The sequence below is a fragment of the Cebus imitator genome, unplaced genomic scaffold (assembly GCF_001604975.1).
Source record: "Cebus imitator isolate Cc_AM_T3 unplaced genomic scaffold, Cebus_imitator-1.0 Scaffold40, whole genome shotgun sequence".
NCBI classification, from domain to species: domain Eukaryota; kingdom Metazoa; phylum Chordata; class Mammalia; order Primates; family Cebidae; genus Cebus; species Cebus imitator.
The window spans coordinates 565673-576631 of NW_016107355.1; the positions used below are offsets into that span (position 1 = coordinate 565673).

The window sequence follows — 10959 nt, forward strand, 5'->3', positions numbered from 1 at the left end:
TGTAGCATGTAATGCTGTTTGATAGCATTTTACCTACAGTAGAACTTCTTTCTTTTTTTTAATTTAATTTTATTTAATTTTAAGCTCCAGGGTACATGTGCAGGATGTGCAGGTTTGTTACACAGGTAAACATGTGCCATGGTGGTTTGCTACACCTATCAACACATCAACTAGGTATTAAGCCTCACATCCCATAGTTATTTATTCTGATGCTTTCCTTCCTCCATCCCCCCAAAAGGCCCTAGTGTGTGTTGTGCCCCTCCCTGTCTCCATGTGTTCTCATTGTTCAGCTCCCACTCATGAGTGAGAATATATGGTGTTTGGTTTTCTGTTCCTGTGTTAGATTGCTAAGGATAGTGACTTCCAGCTCCATCCATATCCCAGCAAAGAACATGATCTTGTTCCTTTTTATGGCTGCATAGTATTCCATTGTGTATACATACCACATTTTCTTTATCCAGTCTATCACTGATGGACATTTGGGTTGATTCCATGTCTTCACTATTGTGAATAGTACTGTAATGAACATATGTGTGCATGTGTGCATATATCTTTATTAATAAAGTGGTTTATATTTCTTTGGGTATATAGTCAGTAATGGGGTTGCTGGGTCAAATAGTATTTCTGCCAGTAGGTCTTTGAAGAATCACCACCCTGTCTTCTACAGTGGTTGAACTAATTTACACTTCCACAAAACTGTAAAAGTGTTCCTTTTTCTCCACAGCCTTGCCAGCATCTGCTGTTTCTTGACTGTTTAATAATGGCCATTTTGACTGGTGTGAGATGGTATTCATTGTTTTGATTTACATTTCTCTAATGATCAGTGATGTTGAGTTTTTTTCATATGTTTCTTGGCCGCATGAATGTCTTCTTTTGAGAAGTGTCATTCATGTCCTTTGCCCACTTTTTAATGGGGTTGCGTTTTTTCATGTGAATTTGTTTAAGTTCCTTGTAGATTCTGGATATCAGACCCTTTGTCAAATGGATAGATTGCAAAAATTTTCTCCCATTCTGTAGGTTGTTTGTTTATTCTGCTGATAGTTCTTTTTGCTGTACAGAAGCTCTCTGGTTTAATTAGATCCCGTTGGTCAATTTTCACTTTTGTTACAACTGAATTTGATGCTGTTTTCAGGAAATCTTTGCCTATGCATATGTGCTGAATGGTATTGCCTAGATTTTCTTGTAGGATATTTATAGTTTTAGAATTTATATTTAAGTCTTTAATCCGTCTTAATTCTTGTATAAGGTAGAAGGAAGAGGTCTGGTTTCAATTTTCTTCATATGGCTAGCCAGTTTTCCCAGCACCATTTATTAAATAGGGAATCCTTTCCCTATTTCTTGTTTTTGTCAGATTTATTGGAGATCAGATGATTATATATGTGTGGTCTTGTTTCTGAGATCTCTATTCTGTTCCATTAGTCTATGTGTCTGTTTTGTACTAATACTATACTGCTTTGGTTATTGTGTCTTGTGGTATGGTTTGAAGTCAGGTAGCACGATGCTTCCAGCTTTGTTCTTTTTGCTTAGGATTGTCTTGGCTATATGGCTCTTTTGTGGTTTCATTTGAATTTTAAAGTAGTTTTTTCTAATTTTGTGAAGAAGGTCCATGGTAGTTTAGTGGGAATAGCACTGAATCTGTAAATTACTTTGAGCAGTATGGCCATCTTCATGATATTGATTCTTCCTATCCGCTAGCATGGAATGATTTTCCATTTGTTTGTGTCCTTTCTTATTTCCTTGAGAAGTGGTTTGTAGTTCTCCTTGAAGAGGTCCTTCACTGCTCTTGTTAGCTGAATTACTAGGTATTTTATTCTCTTTGCAGCAATTGTGAATGAGAGAACCATAGAATTTCCTTCAAACTTGAAATCAATCTTCTCAAACCCTGTCATTGTGCTATGAACTAGTTTATGTAATATTCTAAACTTATTGTTGTCATTTCAGCAATGTTGGCAGCATCTTCACAGAGAGTAGATTCTATCTTAAAAATATACTTTCTTTGTTCACCCATAAAAAGCAACTCTCCATTCATTTCCTCCACTTCTAATTCTAGCTCTTTTGCTATTAAAACCACATCCACAGTGACTTCATTTATCAGTCTTGAACCCTGGAAAGTCATCGATAGAGGATGAGATCAACTTCTCACAAATTCCTGTTAATGCTCATCTTTTGACCTCTTCCCATGAATCTCAAATGTTTTTAAGCGTGTCTAAAATGGTGAATTTTTTCCAGAAGGTCATCAATTTACTTTGCCCAGATTCAACAAAGGAATCACTATCTATGGCAGCTATAGACTTATAAAATGTATTTCTTAACTAATAAGACATGAAATTTAAAATTACTCCTTGATCTGTGGGCTACAGAATGGATGTCATGTATCGTGTTAGCAAATGTGAAAACAACATTAATCTTTTTTTATATATCCATAAAAGCTCTTGGGTGGCCAGGTGTGTTGTCAATGAGCAGTAATATTTTGAAGATTCTTTTTTTCTAAGCAGTAGGCCTCAACAGTGGGCTTAAAATATTCAGTAACTATGCTGTAAACAGACGTGCTTTCATCCAGGCTTCGTTATTTTTTACTTTACATAGCACAAAGCAGTTTAACATAATTAATTTAACTCGAAGTCATCTGCTGCATTAGCCCCTAACAAGAGAGTTAACCTGTCCTTTGAAGCTTTGAAGCCTTGAAGCCAGGTTTTGATTTCTTCTCTCTAGCTATGGAAATCCTAGATTGTATCTTCTTCCAATAGAAAGCCATTTTATCTACACTGAAAATCTGTTGTTTAGTGTAGCCACCTTCTTCAGCGATCTTCACTAGATCTTCTAGATAGCTTTCTTCAGCTTCACCATCAGCACTTACTGCTTTAACTTCGTACTTTTATGTTATGGAGACAGCTTCTTTCCTTAAAACACATGAACCAACTTCTGCTAGCTTTTAACTTTACTTCTGCAACTTCCTAACTTCTGTCAGCCTTCATGAAATTGAGAAGAGTTAGGGACTTGCTCTGGATTAGGCTTTAGCTTAAGGGAATGTTGTGGCTGGCTTGATCTTTCATGCAGACTCCTAAACTTTTTCCATACCAACAAGAAGCCTGTTTTACTTTCTTATTATTTGTGTGTTCTCTAGAGGTGCACTCTTAATTTCCTTCAAGAACATTTTCTTTGCAATCACAGCTTGGCTAACTATTGGCACAAGAGGTCCAGCTTTCGGTCTATTTCAGCTTTTGAACTTCCTTTCTAATTAATCATTTCTAGAAAGCTTTTGATTTAAAGTGGGAAACGTGAGACTCTCCCTTTCACTTGAACACATAGAGGCCACTGCAGAATTACTATTTGGTGTAATTTCACTAATGCTGTGTCTCAGACAATAGGGAGGCCTGAGTAGAGAGAAAGAGATGTCAGAAGGGCTACTTGGTAGAGCAGTGAGAACACACACATTTATCAGTTAGGTTTGCCATCTTACATGGGTATGGTTCATGGTGTCCCAGAACAATTAAACAGTAACATCAAAGATCACTGATAGTAGATCACCATAACATAAATAATAATGAGAAAAAGTTTGAAATATTGTGATAATTACCCAAACGTGATGCAGACATGAAGTGAGCAACACGCCGTTGGAAAAATGGGGCAGCTAGACACTTGACACAGGGTTGCCACAAACCTTCAATCTATAAAAAAACACAATATCTGTGAAGCACAATAAAGTGAGATGAGCCTGTAGGTAGAGAGAGTTTCAGTGTTCTGCTTTGCAAAGTTATGAGCCATGCCTCTCATTGCTCTGCTTTAGATATTCAACTTCACACTCCTAAAGATAAAATGATGAGTGGCAGCCAATGGCTTGTTTCTTAAACAAGTCTCAGACATTCTATCTGAAAATGCCCTATGATGACCAAACATAACTTGGGCAAGTTTTAGGACCCAGGACAGAAAACAAATTCCTAGGTAAGAACATGTTGATTAGTTTTCTATTTCTGCCCAACAAATTATCACAAACCTAGCAGCTTAGCACAAGACAAATGTACTGTATTATCACAGATTCTGTGGGTCAGGATTCCAGCACATTTCTTCTGCTTCCTCTACTCACAGTCTCACAAAGCTGCAAAGTGTCAGCCAAGACTGCACTTTTATCTAAGGCTTAAGCTCTTCTTCCAGGCTCTTCAATTGTTGGTAGAATTTGGTTCCTTTGGTTAAAGGACTTAGGTACTCTCTTTCTTGCTGGCATCACCTGGGACCTGCTTTTGGTTCCCTGGAGGCCACTCATGGTTTCCTGCATGGCCTCTACAGCATGGCTCATTGCCTTTCAAGGCCAGAGGGCAGCAACTCTCTTGCTGTCTCTCCCTCCATCTTGCTAAGATGAGGTCTTCTTTGCCATAAAGTAATCATAGGACTGACAAGTTCATCAGGTGCACAGGTCCCAACAATAATCAAGCAAAGGGGTTGGTACAAGACAGGTGTACTTGGTAGGAACAGGTAATGCCTCAGAGACCATCTCAGAATTCTTCCTACCTCAGTGGTTCAAGCAGAAGTTTCTTCCAGAAGAGACACAAGTCATCTATTTTTCTAAGGTTATCACAGTGGACAATTAATTAAATTAAGCAAATCACAAATGTAGCAATTGCTTTTGTCATTTTTCCAACATGGTGAGCCTCATGGGATGTTCAAGTTGGCTGTGATAGGCCTATAGGAACTGTTGTTCATAAATTGAATGCTATTTTGAAAGTCTACGAGAGAAAGAAAATTCAATAACATATGCATGAGCACTAAGTATTTTTATTTTTAGACTAAACCTGATGAGGATTGAAAAAGCAATTGCTTTACGGTTTTTGGGGCAACGGGGATTCTTTGTGCTATTAGTTCTAGCCAAGCTGTGAGGAGAAAACTCAAAAGATTATCTTCTAAATAGTCTATGACTTTTAAGGCTCTTTGAGTCATGAATTATCAATAGCCTACCATAAACTTTTCTCCACTAAAATATTAGGCTAAGCCTGAAAAAAGGTAGTTGAAAGACAGCAAAATCCTAATAGTCTTCCTCATTGGTATTCTAAAAGTTCAGACCAGCAAAGCTTACAACTACTCTATGTATGTGGGGCATACACAAAGAAAAGTTGACTAAAATATGTCAGAGAGGCCAGGCGCAGTGCCTCTGAGGTATAGTGGCTCATTCCTGTAATTCCAGCACTTTGGGAGGCCAAGGCAGGAGTTCGAGACCAGCCTGGCCAACATGGTGAAACCCTGTCTATACTAAAAATACAAAAATTAGCTGGGTGTGGTGGCATGTGCCTATAATCCCAGCTACTCAGGAGGCCAAGGCATAAGAACTGCTTGAACCTGGAAGACAGAGGTTGCAATGGGACAAGATGGCACCAGTACACTCCAAACTGGTGACAAAGCAAGACTCTGTCTAAAAAAAAAAAAAAAATGCAGAAAAATATATCTGATTTGCAGTGCTAGGGTCACATTAAGTAAAATGTAACTTTTTTTCTGTTTAATTTTTTTTATGTTATTGAATAAAACTTTCCACAAACCGTACTAGATTAAAAGATATTTTCTTCTAACAGTATATGTGTTTTGAGGTTTCAATATCTGTGATTTAAATAGTGCCAGCTAAATCAATTAAGGCAGCAAGTTAATATCTCCCTAGGTTGTGAGATTGTATACTGTTAAATGGTCATCAGCCTTCCCCAGAGTACTGATGTGAATTATCTTTCTACCAGCTGCCAATCCATGCCTACTATTGTTTGCTCAGGGAACTCAGTAGGAATATGACGATTAAACAAAAACCCACCAAGTACTACCAAGAAATGACTCAATACATCTAATCAATAGATACTGGAGCAGTAGCGTTATCTTTGAAAATTAAGGCATCATATTCGTATTTCAACCTTAAGTAAAATGCTGCAGGTTTTTATTAGTATTTTCTAGTTTGTGCAGTTTGCCAATTCAGTTATAGCTGAGAATTCTGGCAGTTTTTCTCTTTGTCTGCTTAGGTTTGGGAGGCTTTTTTTGTACCATGGAATCTTTCACCATCAAGCATCTCGTTCCATGCAAAGTCTGTAGGGACTCGTGAGCCAGAGATGTTGCTGGCCACAGCTCCAAGAACAGCTTGGCTTGCTGGCATTGTTCTTGGCTCTTCAGGAACTTCTCCACAGTGTCCAGGCTTCTGCAGCAGCATCCAGATCTATCCAGGCCTCCTGAGGGTTTATACAGACAGTTTGACTGCTCTCACTCTCTTCTCAGCATTCTTTAGTATCTGCAGCTCTTTGTGGGGTGGCAGCTCCCAAAACTGAGTTTAGATTGCTACTGCTATTTGGTTCTATGGTAATCCTAAGTACGTGTCTTTTATTCTACACCCATACAAATGACAGATTCTGAATCTTTGTCTTAGGATGTGCACTGCATATCCAATGTCAGAGGACATAAAAAATAATATAAGCATATTTTCCTATATGCAAAACTATTCTGGCAAAATACATAAGAAACTGCAAATAATTGTTTCCTTTGGAGAGGAAGGCCAGATAATTAAAGATGGAAAAATTATTCTTTTTTATATACTCATTCTATTTGAACATGTTCTATTCATTCATTTAATAAACATTTGGACATTCAATTTTTTTTACATTAAAATGAAAATGAAACTTAAAAATATTGAATAATCAAAAGGAGTCCAGTGCTATTTGATTTAAGAGCTAGACAAGTTCGTTGATGTCTATCTATGTCAATTAGGGCTAAAGTGGCAAACAGCCTCTTCTTCACCAAGGAGAATTTCTTCTTCATTCAAATAAACTCTGCCAAATACTCTTCTGAGTGCTATGAAGATTCAGATGAAATACTATGTTCCCATTTTTGTCCTCCAGGAAGCAGAGATGTGACAGGCACATGAACTAATGAGTCGAACGTAAAGCAGTTAATGGTTAAATGCCAGAGTCTCACTTTGGCACTCAGTGCAGAATTGTGAGAATCACACTGTTATGGGTTGAATTGTATCTACTCCCTCAAAAGAAGATATGTGAAGTCATAACCCCTGGGACCTTAGAATGTGACTTTAATTGGTGATCGTGGGTTTTTACAGAGTAATCAAGTTAAAGTGAGGTGCTGGAGAAGGGGTCCCTTATCCAAAGTAATTCATGTCTTTATAAAAAGGAAAATGTGGACATAAGACAGACACACATAGAAGATGACATGAAGATACAGGAAGAACATAATTTACAACCAAGGGATGCCTGAAGCCACCAGAAGCTAGGAAAGAAACCTGGAGTAGATTCTCCCTTGCAGCCTTCAAAGGAGCCAATGCTATGAACACCTTGATTTTGGACTTCTTGCTCCCAGAACTATGAGTCAATAAATTTCTGTTCCTTAAGCCATCCAAATTGTGGTATTAATACATTATTCCAGCAGCCCTAGGAAACTAATACACATACATTTATTTACTATAGTTAAAATGAAAGTGAACCCATCCTTCTCATTCAATCCCTAAACTAGACTAGAAAACAGAAAGCTATGTACGCAAAACTCAATTATGCTAATTGTAGCTTCCTTTCTCATCAGTGTTTCTCAACAAGAGGAGATACGCCGCCCGGGGGATATTTGGCAACGTCTAAAGACATTATTGGTTGTCACAGCAGGGGGAGTTGCTACTAGCAACTGGTGGGTCTAGAGGCCAGGACTGCTGTTACACGACTTACAAGGCACAACTCAGCCCCTCACAGCAAAGTACTCATTGATAAATTTCGTTCCTGGTGATTTCAGACTAAATTTTTCTCTGTACCTAATGAATTGCTGTTTTCATTCAACAAATAGTTGAGCGCCTACTATATTTCATGTGCACATAAAAGGACATTTATGAAAATATATATTCATTTAAATGTCATGAACAACAAGTGCAATGTGAGACGCCATATGCTACAAAAAGTGGTTCTTCTGTCAGTGTCCAGCGGTTTGCTTACAGTGCCCTGTTTATTTAACTAATGTGAGGGCCATTACTCTGTTTCAGTTTTGCAATTTAAAGTAACATATCACTCCTTCCCTGAAATACCTTCTAAATCCCTTGTAATAAATTAGCATGTGTCTGAAGAAAGTAACTGTTCAGAAGCTGGTTTTAGATTTCCTGTTATTGTAAACCTTGTGGGAGGTGACCCAGGCTCAGAGAAAAGAAATTAACACACGAGCTGCTGTTACATTCTATTGGATGTATTGAGACTATGCACTTGGTGGTTTCTCTCCTGGTCTCCTGTGCAGTCTTCTTAGTGTAGTGCATCTGTCTTACTAGTTCATAAAGGGATTAAAGCTTTTGGTTTTTCCTTTTGAAATCCATCTGAAATATATTTAAATGTTTTTGTTCTACTGTCAGAGAACGTTAAATACTGAATCTTTCTTTAGATAATGTGCAAAGTGTTAACAGGGTTTTTCTTCTTTCTTTGATGAGTTTGGATTCCAATTTCAAATTGAGATGACTGGTGAAAAGATGTCATGTGGTTTCATATAAATGCCTGATGGTCTTTTATCCACATTAGCCATTGTATATTTGAATTTGATGGACAGTTTTTCTTAAAAAGAAAAAAGATCAGGTCCTAAATAACCCACAGATCAGAATAAAATGCATTGGCAGGTTTGCGCCATGCTGTTAGCGTTTACTCATTTATTTACCATACAGTTTTATAATATATTTGACTAGGAGGAATCTGCCAACAGCTCCTGCTGCCAATGAAAGGGGACCGTTTTCTTCCACATAAATGTTTTAGAGCTATTGACCTGATTAACAACAACTCTAAGTTGAAGAGTTTAAATATTAAACTCTTCAAGTTTACAGGTTAATAATTTATTGCAGACAGAAGAAGTTGGGTACTTTTTAAAATTAAAAAATAAACACCTATGTTATATACAACAAAACTATTGCGTTAACTCAAGATATTACGACCTCATGACACATATTCTGTTGAATATTATGCCGTTGGATGAATGTTATAAGCCATGTGACAAGCCTAAATGGAATCGAGAAAGCTTTCAACTCCCAGAGGTAGGAGGTCCAAGTCTTTTTGTTATATATGTTTTTATAGTGCTTTTTCTGCAGCTTTGAAATGCTGTCAATAAAGGAAAAGAAGAAATTTTAAATGCTCCCTAGAAAAAAGTTTGTATGTGTCTGCTGTTTACTTACTTGTTTACTTGTCTCTTGGGAGCATGAGCTCCTCATGACTCCTGTCAAATACCAGACTTGTTTGCAAAAAACAGTGTTTCCTCAAAGAAAATAAGTAAGTCCTTTCACAATCACAGAGTCAGAAATAAACTGAAGGATGACAGAGCTGCATGGAGTGTGTAAGCTTTCATATAAATGCTGTCAGCATACATTAGGTGTGGTTAGGAATAGAGAAATAACAGTAGTGCCAGAAAGAGTTATGTGTAGGCTTAGAACAGAAAAGGGAATGAGAGAATAAAAAGACAACAGTACATAGTGTAAAGCTTGGAAAGGGCAGCCTGCAGAGAAAAGAAATGTGCAAAGACTTCATTGTCGTGCGGGACACAGAGCATGAACGGACTACAAGAAAAGGAAAGGTCCAAAGAAGAAAGTCAATCAGAAATAAAAAGTGCAGGACAAAGGGCTCGTGAATTTCTGAGGATTCACAGAAAAGGCAGCAAAGCCTCGTTAGAGGAACTAGAATTGAATAGAGATTGAATGAACCTGAAAAGGGGTCTCTCTAACACAGAAAAGACAACAACAATAGGTAAAGATACACAGGTCACAAAAGTAGCTTTGAAATGCTGGCGTCACCCACAGGGTTATTCCCTTAATAATAGTAAATAGAGAACTACTATAAACTCCCTGATGTGAAGGGATCAATGATGTAAAATGAAACTGAAACCTCTATAATATATTTCTAATGTATTCTTCCATTTAAGTGATGTTCTTATGAGTTTCATTACTGCAGTTAATTTGACTATTGTCAAATTATCCCTTTTCATTAAAGTTGTCATCTAAATCTGTAATTCATTTAGCATCTAAAGTAGAAGTATTTGAGTGGACTCCTTTGAATGAGTGATACCAGTATGACAGATAACCATGCTACTTTGATTAATTCTGTTTACACTCTTAGCTATCAAAAAGGACAGACTAAATATATAACACCCCAAAATGGTTATAGGAATTTTTTTAACTTGATAACCTCCCTTTTATAGAAGGTGATAGATCCTCAAGCAGTCAGATAAATTAAACTGATTTGCTTATCCCCATGTTACCATGCTCCAGATTTTCCTTATCTTGTTGATTAGAGTCAGAAATTGCTTAGCGGTGGCTGACAATGTGTATATTATTTCTGGCACAACACTCAGAACAACATGGAAAAGTTCCACTGAGTTCTTTGTGGCCAATGAAAGTATTCTTAGGCAAATACTTTATACTCATGCAGGGCTGGTTTACAACAGATATTTATTCAGTCACTCATCTCATATGTATTGAGTTAAAACCTATGATCTGGCAGATACTGAGCAGTTTTTTCTGCCCACCCAGGATCTGGGCTCATATTCTAAGTTTCCTAAAACTACAGATCAACATAATCTAAATGCTATTGACATTTGGGGGGAGATGTAATCACTACTAAATGGGAAGTCCAGGAAGGCATCATGGAAGAAATAGAGGTGGAACTGATTGGACGTGCCTCAAGAGGCATGTGAAGGTAACTAATGTTTGTGTATTACTTGCAGAAAGAATGTAATAATCAGAAGTGCAGAGTGTAGAAAGCAAGTGTTTAGGTAGGGGCCATTCAATGTTGCCTAGAAAATAGGATACCGTGGGGAAAGCAGAAGAGATAATGCGTGGAGGTGGAAAGTGGGGAGTGGTTCATAAAAGAGGCCAAGCCTTCCCCAGCTGTTTGAATTACATTTAGCAGGCGATGAAGAGCCAGTGAAAGCTCCTGGGCAAAGGAATTACTTTAGTAGGATACTTTTCTAACAGTATTTTGAATGGACTGG

At 37.5% G+C, this 10959-nt stretch overlaps 1 pseudogene; it reads right to left on the reverse strand.

Annotated features, from left to right (window-relative positions):
* LOC108302337 overlaps positions 1 to 6172 on the reverse strand; it is a 55926-nt pseudogene extending 49754 nt beyond the window's left edge.
* Between the last annotated feature and the right edge of the window lie 4787 nt (positions 6173 to 10959).